The following is a 24,310-nucleotide window of genomic DNA, read 5'->3' on the forward strand; positions in this document are numbered from 1 at the left end:
TTGATTTCTACAATAACTTCGTTTTGCCTGTTCTTGAAATTTATATTAATAAAACTTTCAGTAAACACTTTTCACATCTGGCTTCTCTCACCGAACAAAATGACTTTGAGATTCATATACATATAGCGTGATTCAGTACTTTATTTTTATTAGCGAGCAAGATTTCATTGTAAATATATGCCAAAAATATACCATGTTGAGGGACTCCTGTTTTCTAGTCTGGGGTGACATAGGGGTTAGGTTAAACAGGGAACTGGAAAAATGGTAGGTCAAGTTCTAACCCAAGGTACCTGTGAATGTGACTTTATTTGGAAAGAAGATCTTTGCTGATGTAATTAAGCATCTCCACATGAGATCATGCTGATTTAGGGTGAGCTCTAAATTAAGTGACTTATGTCATTTTAATTTTTAAAAAAAAGCGGGGGGAGAAACAGAGGAGGCAGCAATGCAAGGGAGGAGGCAGGCTTTGGAGTCATCCTACGAGCGAGGAAACACAGAGTCGTGACTGAGAGCAGCTACCACAAGTGAGAAGACAGGCAGGGGACAGATTCTTCCTCATGCCTCCAGAAGGAACCAACCTGCCAACACCTCGATTTAGGATTTCTGGTCTCCAGAAATGTGAGAGAATAAATTTGTTGCTTTCAGCCACCACAGTTGTGGGCATTTGTTATGGAGGCCCATGGAAACGGATACAGGACATTACGAATATTCTTGTATGAATTTTGTCATTTCTATTAAGTATCTAAAAAAGAGAGTATAAATGTATGCTTTATAAGAAATTGTTAAATTGTCTCGCTAAGTGGTTTCTACCACTTGAAACCTGTTTTATATTTGATCTTTGCATGTTAGGTCTGTATTCCATTCCTCATTAGTTATTCTGTGTAGTATGGTGCAAGACTTAGGATTCATTTCAGTTCATAAGATATCCAGCATCGCAGCACAGTTAGATACAAAGAAGTTCCTTTCCCCACTCACTAGACTTGAAGTCTCTGCTGAAAATCAGTTGATGATATCTTCGTGGGTTTATTTCTAAACTTTCTAGAAAAAGTTTGTGTATTTTTAAGCCAAAATGTTACTGCCTTGGTATCATATCAGTAGTCTACGTCTTCCAAGTGTGTTCTTTTTTCAAAACAGATTTTTAACTCTTCTAGGTCCTTTGAATGCCATATGAATTTTTTGTAGCTTGTCAATTACCATAATAAAACCTGCCGGGATTTTGATTGGGAATGTGTATCATATATTAGAAATCTAAGATCATTTGGGGGAAAAATGAAATCTTAATACTAAGCCTTCCATTCTATGAGCCTGGTAAATATCTCATTTATAATTTCTTTAATTTCTCTCAGCAATATCTTCTGGCTTTCGGTGTAGAAAATTAGCAGGTTTTAGTGAATTTTTCATAAGTATTTTCAGTTTTTGGAGCTGAAGTAAACAGTACTATTTTTATTTTGCTTTCTAGTATATCATGGCGTACAGAGAAAAATACAACTTATTCAGGAATCTGACTATTCTGTTATTTTATTAAATGCACTGGTTACTTCAACCAAGTTTGCTTATGCAAATTCATAAGGGATTTACAATAATCAGATCACTTAAAATAAAGATGGTTTACTTCCTCATTTCTAATGCACAGGCCCTTAATTTCTTTTCTTTTTCTTATTATACAGGTTAAAACATGCATTATAATGCTGAATAGAAGTGTAAGAATAGATAGCCTAGCCTGGATTCCAATCATAAATGACAAAGCATTTAATCTTTCACCATCAGTTATGAGGAGAGTTACAGCTTTTCTGTGGATGTCTTTTATCAGGTTGAAGAAGTTCCTCCTATTTCTAGTTGCTAAGAATTTTTATTTATCATAAATTCAAATTCTGAATACTTCTCATTTTGTATCTACTTAGATAATGTGATTTTTCTCCCCTTTTTTCTGGTAATATGGTTAAATACATTAATTTTTAAATGTTAAGCCAACCTGTACCACTTGGTCATGACATACTCTTCATGCACTGAAATATTTGATATAAAACTATTTTGTTAATTTTTGTATATATGTTCAAGTCTAATTCTCTGTACTGAAATTCTTTTGACTCCTGATATCAGTAATTTAAGAATCTGGTTTTATTTTTCAGTGTTTGCATTCAGTTCAAAATAGCTTTTACTTTGACCCACAAGTAATTAAAAACAATTTGTGCAATTTTCGAACAGAGAGATGTTCCATTATTATGGTCCGGTTTAGTTTTAACAGAAAACCTACTCAGCAAGATTTCAATCTTCCAAAAATTAACAAGACAGAACTGTCTTGATTTTTTATTTGTTTACTTTGGAGGGGGGGGTCTATATTTTTTCTAGAATTTGATGAAAAAGGGACAATAAAGGCTAAGATTAGGGAGTTATCTATTACTCCATTTAACTCAGCCAGTTCGTGCTTGATGAATTTGATGCTGTTACTAGGAGCTTATATATTTAAGGTGATTATTCCTAGTAAATTACTCCTTCTATCATTGTATAATATCACTATTTCTTATAATATGCTTTCCCTTGAAGTATACATTCTCTGAAATATACATAGCTAGGTGACTTTTCTTATTGTTGCCGTTTTCCATTTGTCCCCTCTGCTTCTCAACTACAAAAGCGGGGAAAAAGATGACAGATGTAATCAAGCAGTTTTTAGTATTCCATTTTATTTTTTCTACTGGCTTCTGAGTTCTGTCTCTTCATTATATTTTTTCTGGTTGCTCTAGGACTAGCAAAATGCATCCTACATTAATGCTACATCCTTATGTATCAGTCTACTTAGTGTTACTATCAAGTCAATATTGCATCCATACATGTTTTCCTTCTCCTGCTTCAGCCTTCTTCCATTTCATACCACCTGATTCAGTTCGGCTCTGTAATGTTTTAACAGCACAATTCCATTTGCTGTGCTCCCATCACTTGTGCAATTACCATCATATCTTTTACTCCTATGGACATTATAAGCCCCATCCTGCAGTGTTTTGTTTTGTTTTGTTTTTAATGATCAGTTTTCTTTTAAGTAATTTATGAGACGGGAAAACAGTTTATTTACTATTTCGGGTGCTCTTCATTCCTTTTTGTGGATCTGAGTTTCCATCTGGGATCATTTCCCTTTGACTTGAAGGACAACATTTAGCATTTCTTGTAGGACAGGTCTGATAGCCACAAACTCTCTCGGTTCACTAAAAAGGTCTTTATTTTACCTTATTTAGGGAAGGGTATCTACTAAAGAGAAAATTTTGAGTGTACAGGGTTTTTATTATTATTTCAACACTTTACATCCTTTGTTGACTTCCACTTTCTATTATTTCTGCAAAGTCCGCAAAATCTCCCGTTTACCCATAAGCAATGTGCCTCCCCCCAACCCCTGCATCATGTTACTTTCATGATTTTTTTCTTTATCTGGCTTTCAGCAGTTCGACTGAGATGGGCCACAGTGTCTTTTTCTTTACATTATCCTGGTTGGAACATGCCTAACTTCTTTAACCTGAAATTTCTGCTTCTCACTCAATTTGGAATTTCTTGCCATTATTTCTTCAAATAATTTGGCAGCCACAATCTCACTCTCTTCTCCTTTGGGGACTCCAGTTATAGGTGTTTTGGAATGACTGGTATTTACTCAATAATACCTAAGGTTCTGTTCATTTTTTACACAATTTATTTTTGTCTACACACTTAAGATAAAATAACCTCTATAGAGCTGTCTTCAAATTCACTGACTCTTCTGCTCTCTCCAATATGCCATTAAACCTACACACTAAATATTTCAATTCAGTTATTAAACTTTTCCGTTTGAGAATTTCCATATGGTAAATTTTTATAGTTTTCATTTCCCTGCAGAGATTTCTCAATTAAGACCATGTTGTTGTTGTTGTTGTTTAATTCCTTGAACATAATTTCCTTTAGTTCTTTGAACATATTCATAATATCCACAGTAAAGTCTTTGCATGTGAAATTCCAAATCTGGGCCATCGTAGGTCTAGTTTGATTTTTTTCTTTGTTGATAGATCCCATTTTATTTTTCTTTACTATTTAATATTATAATATTGCAACAACTGTCGAGTTATAATACTGCTTTGAAGAATGTTCACTTTTTAAAAAATTTTTTTATTCAAATTCAGTTTAACATACAATGTATTATTAGTTTCAGAGGTAGAATTTAGTGATTCATCAGTTGCACATAATACCCAGCGCTCATTACATCAAGCATCTTCCTTAATGCCCATCACCCAAGTACCCCATCCCCCCACCCACTTCCCCTCCAGCAACTCTCGGTTTCCTATAGTTAAGAGTCTCTTATGGTTTGTCTCCTCTGTTTTCATCTTTTTCCTTCCCTTCCCCTATGTTCATCTGTTCAGTTCATATGATATTTCTCTTTCTCTGACTTATATTATGCTAAGCAAAATAAGTCAAAGAATGTTCATTCTTGTTTTAGCAGGCAAATCACTGGGTGATCACCTTACGTTGAACAGGCCTGAGTTACACACTACTAGCATAACTGATAGAAGTAAAAGGAGTTGCCTAGCCCCGCTAACTTGGTAGGATTATCTCCCAACTTTCTTCCCAGAGGAGTCAGCAAGACTTGATTATAGGTTTCCTTAAGGTGGGTCTAGAGTAAATACTTCTTTAGGGTGTGGTCCTCATTCCTAAAGTACAACCTTTCCAGTTGTTTAAAGGCCAGTTAGTAAATGAGGTGCTAAGACGACCTCTCTATTTTGGCAGAGCCAGAAATCCAATGCCTCCCAGCAATGCTGGACCTCTAGGATCTCTGCTCCATTCACAACCTGTAGCAGGTGCAGTATGACACATCCTGTTCAGAATAGGAACAGGCCAGCCTCCAGGCGCAGACTCCGTGGAGATCTGCACAAGGACGACCGGAGTCCCCTTCTGCACAGTCCCTCTCCTTTCGATGCCCAGCAGATTTCAGCTGTTTCTACTGCTAGATATTCTGATCTCTGCCTCTTTTGCTTAGAGAAAAACACAGCTTCTGTTTAAACTCCAGCTCTCTGTGCTGTTAACTGTAAAACTTCCACTAGGCCAAAAGCTGGGCAATCATGAAGTTAGGATTTGTTTGCTTTCTCAGGGTTTGCAATTTTTCCTCCACTGGTTATCCACTGCCTTACAATAGACGACTTGCATATTTTGCCTAATTTTATCTTTGTTAGTGGTTTACACAGCTTTTGTTAATGTATTCCTAAGTATTTTATGTTTTTATGTTACTGTAAATGGAATTTTAAAAACTTATAAATTCAGTTTTAAGAATACCAAAAAAGAGACTTTATCCAGATTAACCAGCTAGTTCAGCTAGTTCTATTTTGCCCTATTTGCTTTATCACACTCTCTCCCTCCATCTTACACACACACACACACACACACACACACACACACACACACTTGGTTAAAGTGATGCTCACCAGTTCTTCCTATGTCAAGTTACTATACTTTTCCTTTGTAACTAAATAAACAATTTATAGGGAGATACTTTAAGTCTATGTGACTAGTACATATACATTTTCATCAAATTTTCACCTTCATGTTAGTGGGGACAGCCCATTGAGTAGAATATTATAGTATATACATAATTTTAATAAAAATGCACTCTAAGACCCTTTCAGAAGGCCTCACAAATGAGACACGAAGCAGTTTACACAAGGTGTAAACCTTAAGCCGTACGTGTGATGCAACTGCCTGGCTCTACAGTAACTTAGTTCCATGAGTCCAGCTTCCCCCTTTCCATTATGTTTCCAAAACGGTCTCGGAAGAGAATATGGAAACCTATATAATGAGATTTGCAGAATACAGAAAATGCTTCCCAGGCACTAGATGATACTTGGATCTAAAAAAAACAACCTTAAAACAATGTTGTTTGCAAAGTGATGAATCATAAGAGACCTTTTTGCTTATAACTACAAAATGCTTTAGGCTTTATTTCAAATGAATGATGTATGGCTAGTAATTAGTATGTGACTGTAATGATGCTTTGTTTTGTTTTTGCAAATGAAACAAATTAAGCAGATTGTGCCATAAAATTTCAATACTACATAGAGGGTCTAACTAGAAAGCATCATGTTTCCATACCAAAAACAACAAAGAAACCACATTTCCTATTATGGGCTTAAATGCCCCACTTTTCAGTTGTGTATTTAGAAGATTTAAAATCCCAAAGAAAAGAAAATCCCAAATTTCTAAAAACTTAATTTCAAGTTCAACGATTTCAAGCTCCCACTTGAACATTCTAAGTAATTTGTATCTATTATTAACTCAACGTTAATCTTTAAGTACTAAAAATAAATTGCTCCAGTAATGAAGCATACAGAAACCACCACTAAAAACAACTTCAGGTACAGTGGGCACCTACAGCAAACAAACACTAGAGCAGTGGCCACCCCAAGAGATAGGAGGATTACCCTTTTAGTGGCATGAAAGTGTGAGTTCATAGCAAAGCAGTAATAGTTAGTGGTTGAGTGAACAAGTTGTCTCATCTATGAAATGGTAATGCCTACTTTTGGAGTCATAGGAGAGTCATAAAATTACTTGTTTATATATCAAATATTTTTTGAACATTTACTATGTTCATTGTTTTTGGCCTTGGAGATTCAAATTAAAAATAAGATGATAAGGACCTCATCCAAATGGAGTGTGCTATAAGTAAGCAAGCAGAGAAAGGAAGAGAAAGAGAAAAACAAATAGGCAAGATCCTTTTAGATAAGGACAAGTGCTATGACTGAGTAGGGTATAGGAGATAGAGAATGATGGGGGAGATCATATGATGTGTGCTTCCATGACGAAGTGGTGTTTGGGCTGAAGCAGAGGGAGTTGCAAGAGTAAAGGCAAATCTGAGGTGGGGACAGCAAATGAATAGGACTGCAACACAGTAAATAAGGAAGGGAGCAGCAAACTATGAGTTTCAAGAAATAGATACTCCATCATCTTACAAACTATAATAAAATTAGAAACCATTTGAAATTGCAAAGGGAAATTCCTCTTCTGGCCAAAGATGGAAAAACAGGGACAGACTTAGGCCTCGAACAATAGATTTCAGACAGTGGACACCAGGCAGTGTGGGACAGTGGCACCTGAGAAAGGGGAAACAAGGTGAGTGCTATGACTGTGCCAATTCACTTTTTGGAAAGTGTTTCCAAGGAGCAGCACGAGGAGAAGGAAGCAAGGTGGAGTCAGCTGTTCTCCATAAATTGAGGAGAGACAGGTAGGAGTCAGATAATGCTAAGGCAGCTGGAGTTCTTGGGATCGAGTACCAGAAAGGAAAGATAGCAGAGAGTGAAAGCTCTGGACATCTCAAGAGGTTCCCCGTGTGTTTTTAGCTCTGGTACTGATCAGCACAGGCATGTGAGTCAACTGCTGGAGGCTGGGGAAAGTATCAGCTAAAAGCACTAGAGATAACTATGCCTGATTCTCACACAGGGTTGGGAAGAGTACTTGCTCTCATCAGCCAGAGTGGGAAAACGTCAAAATTCATGGGACATTGAGTAGAATACTCAGAAAAGTATTGCCTCACTCTTGGGATTAAATAAGCTCTAGATTGAAGGCTACTCTGATTCCATGGAACAAAGCTTAAATACAAGCACATTAGGTATCAAACTGTTGGCAAGTAATTTAACCATCTCCCAAAACAAAGCTCAAGAATATTTTTAAGAGTACAAAAGTATCTAGAGTACAACATGGTAAAAAGAAAAAAATTTGGCACCCAAACAAAAATTATTAGTCACCCAAATCAGCAGGAAAATGTAACTATTGGGGAGAAAAGTTAATGAATACAGATATAGAATTGCACAAATGACAAAGTACTAAACAGGGGAACATTATTATAAAACTATTTCATATGTTTGAGAAGGTTGTAGAAAAATTGAGCATTTTAAGGAGATGAAAGATATTTTTTAAAATACCCAAGCTAGAATGTCTAGAGAAAAAAATTACAATATATGAGATGACTGAATGGGAAAACAGCAGATTAGACACAAGAAAAAACTGGTACACATAGTCATGGACATTATCACAAATGAAAAAGATGAAAAAGAAAACAAGAAAAGCATCAGTGAGTAAGGAACACCTTCAAAAGGACTAATATATATGCAATGATAAAATATATGCAACTCAAGTCCCTGAAATAGAGGAGGGAGGGAGAGAAAAGTTGAAAAAAAGTAGTGGCGACAATTTTCAAATTCAATGAGAACTATAAACCCATATATGCACAAACTCAGTGAACTCCATGGACAAGAAACATGAAGAAAACTACACCCGCGGTACATCATAATCAAATTGTTCAAAACTAGTGATGAAGAGAAAATCTTTGAAAACAGACAATAAAAAGAAAAGACATGTAGAAAGGAATAAAGATAAGAATGATGGCGGATTGTTTGCCCGAAATAATTCAAACAAGAAGACCATGCAGAAACATGTGTAGGAACACATTTGGAGGACTGAAAAACAAAGCTATCAGCCTAGAATTCTATATCTATGAAAACACTTTTTAAAGTGAAGGTGAAAAAGAGACTTACTCAGACATACAGAAACTGAAAGAATTCATTAACACTGGAAGAAATGTTACAGGCATTTCTTCAGGGAAAAGGAAGAGGATTCTAGATGGAAGTCAAGATTTACATGGATAAGTGAAGAACACTGGAAATGGTATGTACGCAAGTAGATGTATAAGACGACTGATTGTTGGAAGTAAAAGCAGTCAGCACGTGTTATGAGTTTTAAACCCACGCTGAGGCAAAATGTAGAGTAACAACGGCACAAAGCCCTCCAGTATGGGAAACAGGAGTACGTTGTTTTAAGACTTTGTATCACATATAAAGTGGTATAACATCACTTGAAGTTTAAAAAATAGATACTAGAAACACTAATGCAACCATCAATAAAACAAAGAATAATAACTAGTAAGTCAACAAAAAGATAAAGTCACCAAAATACTCAATCCAAAAGAAAGAATACCAAAGAATAGATGAGAGAGAAAATAAATAACAAGATAGTAGATTCAAAACCCCACCACATCAGTTGCCACATTAGAAGCAAATGGTCAACACTACACTGAAAAAGTAGAAATCATTAGATTGGATTAAAAAACTTACATGCTGCCTGTAACAATAGAAGCGTAAAAGGAAAAGAATGAAAAGGATAGACCATGTTATCACTAATCACAATAAAGCTGGAGTGGCTGTATTAATATAACACAAAGTAAATTTTAAACGTTTAGAGTATTTTAAGCTTAGAGGTGACATAATGTCATTTAGAAGTTTGGTTCTTCCCCCCCCCCATTTAGTTTTATAATAAGAGATCACTAGCAGCTCTGTGGAAAAGGACAGTACATTTAAAACGGGAGGCCTAGGGCCTGAAACACACCCGGTAATCAGCAAAGAGTAAAAACAAAAGTATACACAGTTATGATGGAATGGCCCAGTATCACCATCCTTGAGGGTTTACGTTTTCTCAATATCATTCTAAAATTAATACTCACACTTTATTCTATTTTAAATTTGGCTTTCCGGTTACCATTCATTAACATGTATGAAACAAAAGCACTCTAGGCATGGCAATCCCTGCCTGACTTGCAGGGCTTCATTTAATAAAAGAGGGATTATGAGAAATCATCAAAATACCATAAACATGATACTTACATTTAAGAGCCACTTTGGCTAAATCCTCTACACTTGCAAGTGGTTAATTAATTACATGCTCAAGATTGATCAGTGGACCAGATAAAATAGTCACAGAGTGAAAGAGAAAGTTGGAACTGAAAGTAAGATCCCCCAAAATACATATACACACACACATACACAACACAGTCGGATCCTTAGATGTAATTCTAGCCAGCTGACCCTTTTATCTCTAGCTCTAGAAGCTGATCTCACAAGCAGACATTCAAGATCGGGGTGGGACTATGGGGAAGCAGGGTCAGGGGTAGTGGAGGTAAGAGATAAGGACATAGGAAAAACTGTTGTAGATTATTCAAAAGTAATGAAGAATAAGAGGGCCTTTTCTTTTAACATTTGCTAACTACCTCATATTTTAAGGTAACAACTGTCCCCAAATACCCTTAAATGACCAATTCCTTGCCTTCATTTTGCTTTCTTCTGTGCCATTTTACAAAGTCTTGCTCTTTGCCTGGTGCCAGAATATTAATGGCAAAGGTGTTTCTGTATTTATTCCAAACATAAAGCCATTAAGAATGATACCTTGCTGTATTTCTTAGTATTGACTGCTTGTAGTTCTTATTTTCTGTTTCTACATGAGGACAAATAAAATTCATTCAGGGGCTTCTAAGAATAAAATCAATGGCCTTTCAGAAATTCATTTGGCTTTTGGGCTTAGGTTTCAGTTCAAGCCATTGATTTGGTGGGTGCGTTTGGGAGCATTCAAACCAAATCACTGTGAAACAGTTTTCCAGCAACTCCTCTGCCCTTCAGTCATTAAGTATGTCTGCTACTTTGTCCGAAGATGCAGAGGGGCCAGGTCTGAGTCTGCGTTTCAGGCGAAATGGGGGAACTATGGAGAAACTGATTAAGGTGTGGTTGGACTAAGGGCATCTGATGGCAGGATTCAGGCTATGGCGCAGAGCCACGATTAAGAACAAATAAGTGGAAACCTGCATTTTGGAGGAGGATAAAATAGGGGAAAAGGTAGCCTTATCTGGCAAGGGAGGTAACTACTAAAATCAGCAGTCAGAATTATAGATAGTTCTAAAGGAGATTGTAAGTATCTAGTGAGAAACAAGGGGCTAAGAACATAGCAGATAAAGCCGCTCCTAAGAGAAAAACTTAGAAAAGTAAATGAGGCAAAAAAGTGCATCAAGTAGTAGCATGAGAGAAAACAGAATGGTAGACAGAAAACGAAACAATCAAGGGAGGGACTATCAGGAAGCTAAGTGAACTGGCTTCTCTTAATTACATTCAAACTATAGAATACTTTTAAAAAATTCTGGGTAAGAACTTAGGCAAAGCATGAATATAGTGTCAAGAAAATCTAGACAACAAAGCTGCCGGAACCTTACATCCTTTCAGAACTTACCAGCATTGAATTGATCAGAATGATTTAGATGCTTTACTGTGGCTAATGGTTCCAAGGGCAGCTACCTTCAAAGGAAACACTGATAAAATAAAATAGACAAACTCCACTTGCCCAGAGCATAAAACTTCAGTAATGCCACACTGCTTACTGCAGGAAGAGCAATGTGCAGTGACATCAGTGAGCAAAAAAACAAAACAAAAACAAAAAACAACAGAACACTGGGTCCAATCACAATTTCAGCAGAAAACCACCAACTATGAGCACTACTAAACATATCAAAATTTATGCTAAGTCATGACAATTTAATATATCAATATAAGTTAATGTACTGTAAGTGCTATAGTACACACACACACACACACACATACACGCACACACGCACACAATTAAGATTTTTCTAGCAGATGGGAACTTGGACAAATAGAATATGTCACATAATTTGGTAGTGATGAGGCTGGTGGTGTAAAAGTTAACATTAGCTTTTCAATAAAGGGGGCTGGGGAATCCCTTTGTTCCCTCTCCCATCCCTTAAATAAATAATAATATGTGGACTTAGATACAAAATTGCCATCCATGGTAAAGAAAGAAAAATAACATTAATAATGGATAATAGTTGAGTTGCAGGACAGGAAACTTGACCCAATGTTAGAGGAAAGAAAACAAACACATTTATCCTTTCAAATGGGCCACGTCTGGGTATGGAAGATAAGGATGTTTAATGAAACATACAATTCAATACAAAACGAAAATATAAGCAAAGAGGGAAAAGGAAAAGACAAAACAAAACTCAGACAAGTACTATAATGAACCAGAAAAAATACAGGATCAAAACACTGGCACCTTCTGTCTCAGGACCCACAGCACAAATTAAGTTAAATGAAACTATACAATGGATTCTGGGTATCCCAGTAAAGTTTTCAAGGGCTCTCACACTTAGCATCCCAGTGCCAGTTTTCTGTCCACCAGGGGACAGAAAATGAGGGAAAGTCTTCTCAGTGAAGTCAGTGGTCAGGCCACAAGAGTAATGAGCCTGATAAGGCAGTTCACATTCCAGAAACATCTACACTCATCAGGCTCTTCAAGGAAGGGCAGAGGATTTCCCTCTATCTGGGCCCTGAGCATCTGAAGATAAAAATGGTATTTGGTTTCCACAAAGAAAAGGAGGGATGGGGTGGGTCCTAAGCAAAAATGCGATGTAGGCTAAAGACTTTAAAAACCTTTCCCTTCATTTGCCTTTTGCCCAACTCCTGTATGCATCTACTTCTTTGCTAATATATCAGGAGACTTTTATCTAGAAACAACACAGTATGGTGGAAACAAAATATAATGCAGAAATCCTGAACATGAATCCTTCTCTTCTGTTTATAAGATGTGGGGGTTAAGTCACCTACTCTATACGAATTTCAGTTCTTGCAATCCTAAAGGGCAGCCATGAGGGATATATCAGGCAAATGTATTATCACGGTACAAAAGTCAAATAATTTGTCATGTAGTTGCTTGGCTGCTCTATGGTTGCTCATTTGATGCAATACTTATATCATTGAACTGAAACTCCAAAATTACTCTCCCTGCTAGCATTAAAACCCTCCTCTAAGCATAACAAGTCTCAAATATTATAATGAAAAAATAATCATACTAAACTAACATGGGGTCAGATTCTAATCTCTAACGACCCCACTGCATGAGATGACTCACAAGCAGAGGTCTAACCTGCTGTGTTGTAATATCTCATAGAGTTAAATTCAATTTCTAGTATCTTTTTCTTGTCCTTGAACACAATTTCTATAATAACCATCAAGCTGTTTCTGTATGCAACTGGATGTTTTTAATTTCAGGGGATTTCTAAGGCTAAGGCCTTCAGTTGAATAGACCTGGTCAGGTCTACTTAGCTCAAACTTTTGGCTCTAACATGCGCAACTAATATCAGAAGGGAAACTTATCCTAATCAGGTTTTCAGTAACTTGAATGGTTCTCTGGAAGGTTGTTCCCATCAACATAAAACAACTATTCTGGCACCACATCTCAACACGAGATCTGGGGGTCAGGATCACTGATCATAACCAAAATGTTCCTCGGTCGGTGCTTACTTTTGTCTCATACCCTTACTCATCACCTTGGCTGCTTTGTGCGACACTGAATTCCGTATATTTAAGAAATACACAAAGTACAAAAAGGCTAGAATATCTAAACATTGTTCAAAAGGAGTTAATAAATAATTATGGGGTAGATAAAATCATTGAGAAAGAGGAGGGTATGAAAAGAAAGCAGAAGACAGAAACTGAGAACGACGCTGATTTAAATATTAGAAGAAACCGGAAAAGAGTCAGGGAAGGAGTCAGACAAGCAGCACATGGGAGCTGGAGGAGAAAACAAGCAGCAAGTAGATAAAGCTAACAGGATGAAATGCTGACCACAGGTCGAGAGTCTACAGATGAGACGCAAAAAGACTTACATTGGATTTGGAATTACAAGGTTGCACATAACCTGAAAATAATTCTTAATACGTAATGGAAGGAAAATCACACATATAAAACATGCGAGAGTTTCAGAGAACAGAGAGAGAGAACATTCCAACTGTACATTAGGAAATGACTCAAAGCAAGAAAGTGGGTCTTCAACTGGATCTCAACACATGGGAAGAAAAACATTTAAAACATAAGTCTGATGACAAGAGGATAGCAGCTAACATAACTGGGTACTGATTCACTACTGATCACCCACGAATGCTCCCTTTAAATCTTACCACAACCTAAGGAGATAAGTTCTAAATTCACATACATTTTATAAATACAGAAAATGAAATTGAGGGGTGTTCAGAGAACTTGTTCAAAGTTTCATAGCTGGTACATGGTAAATTAAGTATTCAAACCCAGATCTAATTGGGATAGAAATGCAATGAAGGATATCTGAAGGAATTTGGAATACCAAGACCAAGTTGTTTTAACCCAGATTCATGTTTCAATACTAGGAATATGTTCCATAGCCAGCCTCAGGAAGCCCAGAGCTAGATAGCTTTAGTATTTCAGTATTTAAAATAAATAATAAAGTACCTTATGGAAAATATATTCATTCATTCATCAGATACTTATGGAGTGCTTATCACATGCCAAGTAGTGTTCAAGACATTAGGAATTCACCAAGAGATACCTGAGAAAATGATTCCTGAGATGACAAATATTCTTATGATAGACTTAATAGATAGGTTAATGGACAAAACATAATGAGAAGATGACGAATACTTGGGAGAAAAATAGAGCAGGGATGAAGAAAAGAAGTGCTTTGGGCAAGTGGGCATGCAATTTCAGAGTACTCAGGAAAGACCTCCAGAAGTTGACATATGAACAAAGACCAAAAGGACATTAAGAAGCACGCCATTTTGGGTATCTGGTGGAAGCAAGGTCCAAGGAGAGTAAACAGCAAGTATAAAATTCCCAAGAATGTGACTGGCACTGAAAGGAACAGTATAGAGGCCATGTGGTTAAAGCAGAGTTAGCCAGGGGAGCACAGTAAAAAATGAGGCAAGAACACCAAGGCAATGGCAGATTCTACAGAGTTTCCACTGACCTTTCTCTGAGGTGGGAAGCCATCATAGGATTATAAGTAGAATATTATCTCACTAAGATCACTGGCTGTTGTATTAAAAATAGAGTGGCTGAAGATAAATTAGGTAGGGACTATTTAATATCAAGTCTTTCACATTTTACGTGCATGTTATATAAAACATAAGCAAACATTGAATCTTTTTGTCATCAAGTGAATAAAGAGAGAAGATCAAGACAAATCACAGCTGAAAATTCAAACTTTTGAGAAACTCAACAGTTAGGAACTCCGTGAAAGAGCTTACTATTCTGATCATGCTGTGTTTTCATTAGTCCTAATAAATTAAGGAATTGCAAAGTTATTTAATATAGCTGACATTCTACTAATTTCAAGGGAACGAGGGTAACAAAAGCTCATAAGAGGATTCATTTGGAGCCCAATTCAACTTACCCTCCCACTCCACAGAGAATACAATTGGTAGTATGTGAGTGATTTTTCCCCCCTTACCGGCAGGATTTGATATTACTATTTTTATGTCGATTTGAACTAAATGAATTCAATCCCTTGATTAAATGAGAGGGTTATTTTTATCATGGAATATGCCTACATACTTTTGGCCTTTTAACTTTATCTTAGTTTATGATATAGGCATTATACCTTAGTAAGATGATGTGTTAGAGATTATTCCATTTTATATTTCATATGAGAACAAGATTAGAGGCAAAAGAAGTTTTTTCTTTTTTTCCACAGACACATATTCTCATGAACACGAGCTTCTTTCCAAAGGTCCCTGATGAATTATATTCTACAAATGCCAAATAGCCCTCTCACCCCAGCTCACACTTAGTTTTTGAAACAAACTGCAAGAGTGTCATACTATAAAATCACCTGGCACAATTCCCTAGACCAGGGATTACAATTTTCCTCAGAGAGGTGGTAGCTGTAAAAACAAACAAAACCTTGCTGATGGTGAGTCTCTCTTGGGAGAAGATTGGGGAAAAAAAAAAAACACCCAAAAAGCAAAACAAAAAAACACAGTAGGGTTTGCATATTTTGCCTTGCCCTTCGCTGCCTCCTGCGTTGCATTTCTAATTCACTCCCTAGGTGATCTCATCAGAGCCACAGCTTTAAATACCATGGCCCCAAGTTTATGCCTCCAGCCCTGAACTCCCAGCTTACATCCCAACTACGTACTTCATATGTCCACTCGGAGGTCTACAGACCTGTTAAGTGATGCTCCTCCCAGTCTGTTCCTCTTGGAAGCCTTTCCTCATCTCTGTGACTGGAAATGCTTATCTTTCTAATTACACAGGCCAAGAACTTTGGAGGCAGCCTGATTTGTCATATCCAGAATCCCATCTATCCAAATACATCTAGAATCTGACCATTTCTCCCCAGTGACAGTGTCATCCAGCCTGTCAAGCCAGCACTATTTCTCACCTTCATCATTAGATCATGAGAAGGGCCTGTTAACTGGCCACTGACTTCAATTTATGCCCCCTCTCCACAACCTGTTCCCCCACACAGCTACCAGAACAATTCTCATAAAGCATCAGGCTGATCATTTCACTTATTTCAAATTCTGATGGCTTTCTTAGAATAAAGTTCACGGGCCTCACGCATGGCTCCAAGGCCCAGGTGGTCTAACTTCATCCCTTACACCCCCCTTCATCTCCTCCTTACTCTGCACAGCCACTGCCCTTGGCTGGACCAAACTCACTTATCCCTCAAAGTCTTGGTGCTTGTGGTTTCCTCCACTATAACATGCTTTCCCCAAGACAGCCACAGAGCTAACTACCGTCACTTGAGCTTTGGCTAAATATTATCTCTTCTAGCCTCGTTAATCTCACACACACACACATACACGCACCCTCACCCCACCACTTCCTGGGGAGTATTTATTATTACTTGATATTACATTATGTTGTTTATGTGTATATTGTTATCATCTTCAGAAATGTAACACCAACAAGGAATAAGAGACACGTCCAATGCACTTCATCCAGGGCCTAGAGCAATGCCTGGTACACAGTAAGTAGTCAATAAATATTTATCAAATGCACAAATGAATGAATCATTTCTGAACCTCAGGAGACAAGGTATTAAAATAAAAAGATCAGATATATGGTGCTGCAGTTACCAATACAATTTCGAGGTCACAATTCTTCCATAAAATATCTAGCTATCTAAGCCCCTCTAACATCGGAAGGCCAGGGCCTACACTAATGGAGAAATTGCTACCTGGAGCCATTTTGTAAGAATCTAATGCAAGCTCAAATCAATATTAGAATGGTTCTTAAATATACTCAATCTATTGGCAGTGAAGCCATGTTAAGTTCAACCATAAGAAAACCTCTAATTTTCTGTATATTTCAGTATATTTGGTTTAATTGATACATCTGTTACACATTATTTTGTACTACCTGTTAAACTTGTAAAGAGAAGACGTAAGTGGACTTTTAAAAGTTTTGCCAATGTCTAACTCCATTGTGTCGGTGCAGGAAGAATTACAAGAGAATCTGTCTGGAACAAGATCTTCCAAGAAAATATTAAAGTGGGCAAGGTGAAAATACCTTCCAGCTGACAACTGATTGTAACTACTCACACCAACAAAATTTCTATAAGTTTAATTAAAACTTCAAATGGAATTGTGACTATTTTGGCTTAAACTACTGAAGGTGATGGAAGACAAAAATCAGAGCATGAGAAAAATTATGGAAGTTACTAAATGTCTGCAGAATTTTAGCTGCAAATCAATGAGAATTGAAAGCAAGCTAAATTAATAAGCCTTGAACTAGGTGAAAGAAAAACCATCTGTGCTAGCGAGCCTATATTAAGTCCTGGATCCTGGTAGAAGCATGTCAAGAAGGTTGCAAAGCAGAGTGACAAGAATAACTGAACAACAGCTGAATGGTTAGGATCTTAAGAGAAGCAGACCTCTAAGATTTAAATAGCTATGAATCTAGTTATAATCATTTATTATTCTAAACAAATGTCCTCCCTGGGTAGTGAAAGATTTGCAGATGAGTTTGCCAAAGTGCTGTCTAAAGCATCACGGAATTTGAGAGAACTTGGACTCCAGGACAGGCACCAAAAAGCAGAAGACAAAACAGAACTCTATCTTCCAGGAGGAGAGACTGGCAAGATTTCTCTCATTGACAGATGAGATGGAAGATGAAATATCAAAGAGAAAAGGAAGAAATAATTGCAAGAAACCAAAATGGAAAAGAAATTGTATCATACTAACCTCATGTCTTTTATTAAGTTTTAAAGTGATAACGCTGTGAAACAAGACTGATCTTGTAGCAGGACATTTGCAAAGCTCTTGAAATAACCAACACCCAAAGCATGAAAGACAGACTTGGAGATATTTAGTCTGGAAAAGCAATAGCTCAGTGGAGATACTCTTTCAGATTCCTCACCTCTCTTGCTCAGTTTTTCCTAAAGGTGTTTCAATAAACCATGATTCTTACACCAAATCACAATTTCCTCAACACCTATTATAAAATAAAACCACTAAGTACCATAAGAAATATTCTACAGGGTACCCTGAATATTCAATGGACTTTTAAAAAAATGGCCTTCTGAGTTAAAAGAACATCAAGGTAAAAATCCAATGTAGTTGTGATATCAAAAGAACAGCAGTGTATTGTGACAAGTGAACTAGTGGCAACAATACACAGGGTGGTTAAGTTCTACTTTTTTTAAAAAAAGGTGAACGCAGACTTATGCTCATAAGTTACTTGGTTTGCTTTTGAATTCACCCATTCTTGCCAGAAGTCATTATCTAGAGATTCATTTTAACAAAAATTAAAATAATTATCTCAAAAATACTTAACATTTTCATTTTTAAAAAATGAGTTTAGGTCTCTTGAGGTAAGGGAAACAAAAGCAAAAATAAACTAATGGGACATCAAAATGAAAAGTTTGTGCACAAGAAAGGAAACAACAAAACTGAAAGGCAAACCTATGGAGGAGAAAATATTGGCAAATGACATATCTGATAAAGGGTTAGTATCCAAAATAAATAAAGAACTTATCAAACTCAACACCCAAAAAATGAATAATCCAATTAAAAAATGGGCAGAAGACATGAACAGACATTTTTCAAAAGTAGAAATACAGATGACCAACAGACACATGAAAAGATGCTTGACATCACTCATTGTCAGGGAAATACAAATCAAAACTACAATGAGATATCACCTCATATCTGTCAGAATGGCTACAATCAACAACATAAGGAACAACAGGTATTGGTGAGGATGTAGAGAAAAGGGAACCCTCTTGCACTGTTGGTAGGAATGCAAACTGGTGCAGCCACTCTGGAAAATTGTACGGAGGTTCCTCAAAAAGTTAAAAATAGAACTACCCTATGATCCAGCAATTGTATCAGCAGGTATTTATCCAAAGAATACAAAAATACTGATTCAAAAGGATACATGCCCCCCAATGTTTACAGCAGCTTTACCTATTATAGCCAAATTATGGAGACAGCCCAAGTGTCCATCGACTGATGAATGGATAAAGAAGAGGTGGTGTGTGTATATGTTTCAACACACACACACACACACACACACACACACACACACACACAAGAATATTACTCAGCCATAAAAAAGAATGAAATCTTGCCATTTGCAAGGATATGGATGGAACTAAAGAGTATTATGTTAAGTAAAATAAGTCAGAGAAAAACAAATACTGTATGATTTCACTCATATGTGGAATTTAAGAAACAGAACAAATGAGCAAAGGGAAAAATGGAGAGAGGGAGAGAGAAAGGCAAATCAAGAAACAGTTGTAACTACAGAGAACAAACTGATGGTTACCAGAGGGAGATGGGTGAGGGGATGGGTGACATAGGTAATGGGGATTAAGGAGGACACTTGTTGTGATGAGCACCAGATGTTGTATGGAAATGTTGAATCACTATGTTTTACACCTGAAATTAATACTATACTGTATGTTAACTAACTGGAATTTAAATAAAAACTTTTTATAAAAGTGATTTTAAAAGACATTTATTTTAGAGCAATAACAATATCCATTTGATACCATAATGATGGACACACATCACTCTACATTTGTCCAAACCCAGAAAATGTATAACACCAAGAGTGAACCGTAATGTAAACTATGGAATTTGGGTGATAATAATGTGTCAGTGCAGGTCCATCAACCGTAATAAATGTACCACTCTGGGGTAAGGGTTGGGGGGATGTTGATAATGGGGGAGGTCATGGATGTGGTAGGGGGAGGGTATATGGGCAATCTCTCTACCTTCCCCCCAGTATTGCTATGAACCAAAAACTGCTCTAAAACAACAAAATCTTCTTTAAAAAATTCTTCGAACTTCGTTATTTTATTGTTCTTACCACATATTTTCCCTCCTTTCTGTTTTTCTCTTCTTTATTTCATATATTCATTTAGCTAATATCATGTGGTCACCATGTGCTGGAAGATACTCCATGTGTTGGAAATATGAGGATGAACACATGCTACTTCAGCCTACAGAAAATTCTGAGCATAAATGAAGACTGTCATGTGTAAAAGAACACTTAGGTTCTAGGGGAATAAGAGTCATTTGGAGATAGGCACAGGACATTACAGTAACAAAGAGGAGGGATACTGAATCTTATAGGGAAAGTATTCCAGAGAAGTCTTCCTCAAAGTGAAAAGGGAGGGGCAAGGAAGTATACCAACTGGCCTAAGTATGGTGCCTTCAAAGCTCAGCAAGTTGTTAAGGAAAGGCAAAGGACAGGGGAAAACCAAGACTAGAGGAGGGAAGGGAGGCAGGAACGCTTCATTAAAGATGGAGTTCTTGGTGGATGCAAAGGAGGGGCTTCTAGAAAGGCCTGAGGAAACATCTGGGGGTGAGAGTATGGTTATTATCTTGATTACGGTGATAGTTTCAAGAGTATATTCATATATGTTGAAATTAATCAAATTCTACAAATTTTAAATACGTGCATTTTATTGTATGTCAATTATACTTCAATGTTTTTTTTAAGACCTAACGCTATTTGAAGAACTGTAAACATCCATCTAAGAGCTATGGGAAGCAACCAAAGGATTTTAGGGAGGCAGTGAAGGATAGTCTGTGGTATTTGACACTCATTTTACATCTTTACAGATGTTCCCTGCAATCAAACTAAAAACTGAATCAACTGGTCCTATTATAAACAAGGAACCATGTTCCTATTACATACAAGGAACACGCTTGTCCATATACCCAGAATACATTCCTATCATTAAGTGAGTAACATGGGTCTTTTTTATCTCAACTCACTTTTAAAACCAACCTTCAAAAATGCCAAAAAACAACAGACATCATAAATAGAAGCAAAGAGACAAGTGAGAAGCATTAAGAAAAATTGCAAATATTTACAAAGGAGTAACAAAAAGATTATATAAGAAGAGCCTACAAACTAGAAGGAAAAAAAAGAAAAAAATGAAAGATATTATAGGCAGTTCTAAGAAGAAAAATAAATAATAAATATATAACTGCTTCAATATCATCTCATAACCAAGTAATATAAAGCAAAATATATAAAAACAAGTGAAAAATGATAATATTAAGTATTGGTGATTGTACCAGAAAAAGAAAAAATCCACACATATATTGTTCCTAAAAGTATACGTTAACACATATATCTTGGAAAAGTAATTTAGCAATAACTATCAAGATAAAAAATACCTTTAACCTAGCAATTGAAATTCTGAGACTCTTTCCTAAAAAAATATTAATAACAAAGCTAACCTTTTTAAAGAGTTCATCGTTATAAGAGGATTTATACATATTCACTATATTGATTTTTTAATACTCAGGAGAACAGAATGGAGGTAGGCACTACTACTGCCCCTGTGATTGGTACAATAATGACCCCTTATATATAACCACTAATCCCTAACACTTTTGAATATATTATTTTACATATCAAAAGGACTTTACAGATGTGATTAAATTCAGGATCTCTAGAGGGGGAGATTACCCTGGGTTATCCAAGTACGCCCAGTATAGTCACAGGGCTCTTATAAAAGGAGAGCAGAGGGTCAGAGGAGATGTGAAGACAAAAGCCACAATGATGCTGGATCACAAGCCAAGGAATGTGAGCAGCCGCCTCTAGAAGTTGGAAAAAGGAAACAAATCCCCTCCACAGCCTTCAGAAAGAATGCGGCCCTGATGACCCATTTTGGACTTCTGGCCTCCAGAATTATAAGATAATAAACTTTTGTTGTTTGAAATCACTAAGTTTGTGGGTAATCTGTTACAGCAGCAACAGGAAATAATACAGTCCCATTTCATAAATAAGAAAATCGAGGTACAGAAAATTAAGTAACTCCCCAAGAGCACACAGGCTGGTCTACGATTTAAACCCAGAGTCCATACTCACAACGTCTAAGATACACTGCCTTCAGATGCATATAGAAAGACGAATGAAGAATTATTCTTTTAAAAGCCCTGGGAACATATAATTTAATGGGTACTGACATAATATTTCTGAATAGTACAGACAAGTACAGACACAAAGATGTATACAAAATTATTTTAAAACCCTCCAACAAACCACCCTTCTTTCGAGGAAGTATTAAAAGAAAAAGTCACAGCAGAGACCATAAAATACCGTTCAAGAATTTAAAACCAGGGATGCCTGGGTGGCTCTGCCGGTTAAGCGTCTGCCTTAGGCTCAGGTCACAGTCTCAGGGTCCTAGGATCAAGTCCCGCATCGGGCTCCTGGCTCCTCGGGGAGCCTGCTTCTCCCTCTGCCTGCCATTCTCCCTGCTTGTGCGCTCTCTCTGACAAATAAATAAAATCTTAAAAAACAAAAAAAGAATTTAAAACCAGTACATCATGAAAATAACTAACTCCAATATGTAATTTTTTTTACAATGAAAAAGTTTCAGAACAATATATTTCTCTAAATGTTCATATGAACACGCAAATATTTGTGAATACAAAGAAACAGGATTGAAAGTCCAACAAAATGTTAAAAATAATTTGTATGGAATGCAGTGAGCTAGTGAGATACAAGGAACTTCCACATCATATTCAATATTTTTATACGTTATTTGAATGTTTTACAACAAGAATATTAGGGTACATTTTAAAGCAGGCATTTTTAATGCAGGGAAATATGCATAAACTTCCTACAACAGTTTTTGATTTAAAAAAACAAAACAAAACAAAACAACGAAGATCTCTACTGCACAAAGTTTAAAAGCCCTGCCCTACAGTGACACCAAATGGTGGCAGCTCAAAATACAGAACATGAGCAGGACATTTGTTCAATTCAACCTTCCTGTAAATGTTTTAATCCCTTCGAAGAACAGGCAGCTTAATAGAATTAAATAATGTGGAGACAAATACTCAAAAACCTAGAATTTTTAATCAAAGAAAATCTACTGCACCAAGTTTCAAATGCAAATTTTTAGGCATTTTTCCAAACTTCAGCTCATCTTCTGATCCCACTGAATATTCACGTATCTTATTTCTCCCACAGTTAAGCCATGATACTGTGAGAACAGAGATTTTATCTAATGGTTTACTGATCAAAGAAACTGCAAATATAAAAAAATAGTCATACAACTAAAATCAGGTTCTACTCAATGGGAGCCAACCTTTGGTAAGTAGGAAACATTTTTGGAGAATAAGTGAGGAGGTGTTAGAGGTGAAGAGGGAAGGAAGGAATCCAAGAAAAGAGGCAGGTATATTTTCACTTCTTCACTTACTGATACAAAATTAAGTTGAATAAAGCATGAAGAGAGGGCATACCAAATATAAACCGATTTCTCAACAACAAAAAGAGTCCTGAACTGTCCAGGGAAAAGAATATTTCAAATTAAGCACGTCAGTCAGAATTCAATGTCCTCTGCCCAGAACCTAAAACAACAAATAAAATCAGCAACCAAATGGTCTCATTCAAGTCACACAAAAAGATACAGAGATAGACCAGCTCCCAGAGCACTCCTTTAAAATACCATTTGACTAGAACCTTTAGTCTCTCAGTATTAAATGACAACTTTTTCAGATTTTTGATGGGATATTATTTTTCATATGTCAAAATCTCCCAGAAAACATAGGACATATAAGTGTACTCTACTCAGCTACAAAAACAACTTAATGGTATCGTTAAACTATTAGACGATGAATTTATAGCACCGGAAGAGGATCCGTTCCGAAAGGTACCAGACCGCCAACCACCACAAATGTCACCATCACAACTAGACTAGACAGCACAGACAGGACCAGCTTCAGAAAGCCTAGCAACTGTCCTGCTCAAACTGGCCAATGTCCCAGTCGTAAAGATTGCGAAGAGAATTAGTTCAGGAAGGTACCTCAAGACTCTGACTTATTAAAAGTAACAGATGAGTGGCTATACCCTTCATAGCATAAAAGTACCTGTATCTAGTATTCATGCATTAAAAACTTTTTTTGAATAGTGGTAGTATCTGCATTAAAAATTTTTGCTTCCAGTTTCAAGGGAGAAACAAAGTGCATATGAAATACTATATTATAGAAAACCTGGAGTGAATACAGACATATCAAAGCCACTCAGAGAAAGACTATTATATGATCTCACTCATATGTGGAATTTAAGAAATAAAACAAGAAGACCATAGGAGAAACACAAAACAAGACGAAATCAGAGAGGGAGACAAACCATAAGAGACTCTTAATCATAGGAAACAAACTGAGGGTTGCTAGAGGGGAGGGGTGGGGGGA

General features: G+C 36.6%; 1 protein-coding gene across 3 annotated transcripts in view; it reads right to left on the reverse strand.

The window, feature by feature from the left end:
* Positions 1 to 24,310, reverse strand: part of DIAPH3 (diaphanous related formin 3) — a 475,864-nt gene that overhangs the window by 220,602 nt on the left and 230,952 nt on the right. The window lies entirely within an intron of this gene.

Source organism: Ursus maritimus, unplaced genomic scaffold (genome assembly GCF_017311325.1).
Source record: "Ursus maritimus isolate PB19 unplaced genomic scaffold, ASM1731132v1 scaffold_10, whole genome shotgun sequence".
NCBI lineage: Eukaryota > Metazoa > Chordata > Mammalia > Carnivora > Ursidae > Ursus > Ursus maritimus.